A 4,052-nucleotide genomic window follows, 5' to 3' on the forward strand; every position below is an offset into this window, starting at 1 on the left:
TGCGAAATCCTTGAACACATTCAAGGCGCTCGCTGACCGCGTAGGCATACCTCTAGCACCGCACAAAACAATTTCGCCCACCACCACAATTTCTTTCCTTGGTATTGAACTTGATTCACAAAAAATGGAAGCTAGGCTCCCACCTGAAAAATTATTACGTTACTCCGTTGACGTTCAAAACTTCCTCACACTTCACTCAACTACTTTGAGAGCCCTTCAATCTCTCATTGGAAAGCTACAATTTGCCACCTGCGTTATACCCTCTGGACGGGCGTTCCTAAGAAGGCTATATGCCCTAACGGCCGGTCTAACTAACCCCTTTTCAACTATTTACCTTTCTGACTCAGCAAAGGAGGATCTTCAAATTTGGGCCGACTTTCTTAGCAAACACAATGGCGTTACCATTTTTTCACCCCCACAAAAATTTGACTCGCAGCGTTTACATTTCTACTCTGATGCCTCAAAAACCGCATTTGGTGCGACCTTCCAAAAGTTCTGGATTCAAGGCCGCTGGCCGGAATCTTGGAAAATGTTCGACATCATGGTTCTCGAAATTTACCCCATCTATGTCATGCTTTCGATTTTTGCAAAACAGCTAGCCAACACCCATGTAGTTTTCCACTGTGATAACCTAGCTGATGTATATGTGCTTAACAAAAAATCGTCATCAAACGAAAAGGTCATGAGAGTGGTTCGCGCTATCGTCCTTTTGTTACTACTTAACAACATTCAGTTTACAGCCAGGCACATCCATGGAAAGCAAAACAGGATATGTGACGCTCTTTCTCGTTTTCAGGAAACGGAGGCCATGCTAAAGGAGCACAGTATGAACCGCACACCGCTAAAGATACCAAAGCACTTACAACCAATCAACTTCGAACCACTAAACAACTCAAGATCCTCACACGAGAGCTAATGTGGAACTCATTAAGCAAAGGAACCGCTAGTAACTATAAAAGCAAATGGCACCATTTTAACCAATTCAGGAAATCACTAAGCCTTCCGCTACCAGCGACTCCACAGAAAATTGTTCTCTATGTAAGTAAGCTGACTAAAAATGCACTGGCGATTTCCACGATTCGAAACTACCTTAGCGCAGTGTCATTCGTGCACAGGGCATCATTTATGGAAGACCCTACCGCAAATCCAGCAGTCAGCATTTTATGCAGAGGAGTAGCGAAACAAAAAACGAACTCTCCATCCAAACCGATCAGACTGCCGGTCACCTCCGACATTCTTGTAACGCTAATTGGACATATGCGAGGTAGCATGAAATCCAAATACGAATTCATCCTCTACAGAGCCTTGTTCATAATATGTTACTTCGCATGCCTCAGAGCCAGTGAAGCAGTAGTCTCCAAGGCCGCAGAACACACACTAATGCTAACTGATATCACAGTACATGCCACTAAAGTGCAAATAAACTTCAAATCTTTCAAACACTCTAAGCGTTCCTCACCTCCTTTCGTCTTGCACCAAAAATCCGGAAGCTCAATATGCCCAGTGAGAGCATTGCAACGCTACGTCAAGATGCGACCACTGAAGGCAGGTCCGTTCTTTCTGCTTGAAAATGGAACACCAGTAAATAGGAAAATGTTTTCCTCGTCGCTTAAACAATTAGCTCGCCATGCTAGTCTGGAACATACACAGTTTAACACTCATTCTTTCAGAATCGGTCGAGCTACCGACCTTCACCAACTTGGACACTCTCACCAAGACATTATGACTTTTGGACGATGGTCGAGTAGTGCTTTCAAGCGGTACATCAGACCGAACCACATAACTTTGTCAAATACAGCGTTGTAAACATGGGTGCTGGCTGGTTGGCATATTTCCTAAGCATGACTGGGTATTAAGCGTCAAGCTTAAACAAAGTTTGATACTTATTTTTTCAGTATATCGTTTTACTTATTTCATTTGTGTTTTCTTTCGGTGACAGCATAGGTTGCACCGCCAATTATAATCATATGTTCAATAAGAGTCAACACATGTTGCTCCAGGTAGACTAATAAGTTATTTATATGTTTTCTTTGTCAACATGGTTGCACCGTTTATTAAACTCAATTCTCAAACGCGTACTGGAGTCAACACATGTTGCCCCAGGCAGACTAATGTAGATTGTTTCTATACGTTTTTCGGTGTCAACATTTGGTTGCACTGCCTACCTAATTAAAATGTTTAAACACGTACTGGAGTCAACACATGTTGTTCCAGGTTGACTAATGTAGGTGTTTCTCTCCGTTTTTCGATGTCAATATTTGGTTGCTCCACCTATCAAACGTTAACGGTCAACCGGGTACTGGAGTCAACACATGTTGCTCCAGGTAGACTATGTAGATAGTTTCTATACGTTCTGGGTGTCAACATATGTTGCACCATCATGCTTCATTGTTTCGATTTGATCTGAATGGCTTGTCATCGGTTCTACCTGCACTTAATTTGGGCTGCTTCGTTGGCCCCTTCGTTGCCAACTGTGTTGGCCCTTTCAGAGCATCCCAATGTTCCTTTTTTATGTTCTCCTTTTACGTGCATGTTGCAACGATGACTTGCCATTCATATTAAATAACTTTACAACCAATACTTGTTTTCTTGTATTTGTTTATCGTGCTCACATGTGTCAAAATCACGTGATTGCGGGGCGCCCTCGCAATCATCTTTTGACAGCGTGAGCATCTCATCCTCTTCACCTCACGCTGTCAACAGATTACCACGCCAGTTTTTGGCTAAGTAAAATAATTTTTACTTCCCTCCCTCCACTCCCTCTCTAATTTGTTTTCAATTACGATTTTGAGACATGTGTATTGGCCCTTTCAGAGCATCCCAATGTTCCTTTTTTATGTTCTCCTTTTACGTGCATGTTGCAACGATGACTTGCCATTCATATTAAATAACTTTACAACCAATACTTGTTTTCTTGTATTTGTTTATCGTGCTCACATGTGTCAAAATGTAGGCTGAGCTAGGTATGCGGGACATGGTACACTGATTATGAACACAAAGAGTGCACAAGCTCAACGAGCGTGCTTTTCAAAATGCTAATAGTATTCACAACAAAAATGCACCGTATCGAACTGAAGAGTGCTCTACAAAACAACATACTATATATGTATATAGCAGAAAGTAGAGGAGCGTAATATCCAATCTGCAGACAGTACTGTTTCGATCTTATTAGATCTCGTCAGTGCAGCTCAGGTTTCGAAATAAAATGTACCGCAGAACTGGCACAATAAATAGGCTGAGCCAGGTATGCGGGACATGGTACACTGATTATGAACACAAATAGTGCACAAGCTCAACGAGCGTGCTTTGCAAAAGGCTAATAATATTCACGACAAAAATGCACCTTTTCGAACTGAAGAGTGCTCTACAAAACAACGTACTATATAATATGTATATAGCAGAAAGTAGAGGAGCGTAATATCCAATCTGCAGACAGTACTGTTTCGATCTTATTAGATCTCGTCAGTACAGTGCAGGTATGCGGGACATGGTACACTGATTGCGATCATCCAATTTGATGGCATTTCCAAAAATTCCTCTTGAGTAAGCAATACTACCAGAACGAACAGCTCTTAAAAGATGCGAATTTCCTGACTTATCATATAAGTTATTTTCAAATGAAAAGTGCACCAAAAGATGTTCTTTGTTGAAATTGAAAAGCTGCTTCTGTTTTTTAATGTAATAGAAGCACTTTCTCACAAAAACTCCGTTTGGCCGTCGAGAAGTCTCATCTGTGTTTCCAACAACTTTTCTTTGACAACAATTACAGTAAACAAGATGACGAAAGTTTACCACCATTAACAAACTCAACAAGATGAGTTGGCACTTCATTTTAATCACCTATAACAAAAAATCAAATTGAATACGTCAGACGTTTTGAATACATTGTAAGAATGGGCTGTTTGTAAGCCTAATTCAATTAATTTTCTTTTATTTCGGAAACATTTCATCCATATAAAAAAAACTTTAAAAAAGAACAAGAAAAAAAAACCACAAATGCCCAAACTCTAAGCTTAAATATTTAGAATAAATCTCCATCCAATGTTAATTAA

At 40.5% G+C, this 4,052-nt stretch overlaps 1 long non-coding RNA gene across 1 annotated transcript; it reads left to right on the forward strand.

Moving 5' to 3' along the window:
- Positions 1–1,610: 1,610 nt before the first annotated feature.
- On the forward strand, positions 1,611–2,903 carry LOC144847877 (uncharacterized). Its single transcript, XR_013613805.1, has 3 exons — positions 1,611–1,739; positions 1,770–2,214; positions 2,325–2,903. It is a non-coding gene; the product is annotated as an uncharacterized LOC144847877 (long non-coding RNA).
- Positions 2,904–4,052: the final 1,149 nt, after the last annotated feature.

This window comes from Antedon bifida, chromosome 7 (genome assembly GCF_963402885.1).
Source record: "Antedon bifida chromosome 7, ecAntBifi1.1, whole genome shotgun sequence".
Classification (NCBI taxonomy): domain Eukaryota; kingdom Metazoa; phylum Echinodermata; class Crinoidea; order Comatulida; family Antedonidae; genus Antedon; species Antedon bifida.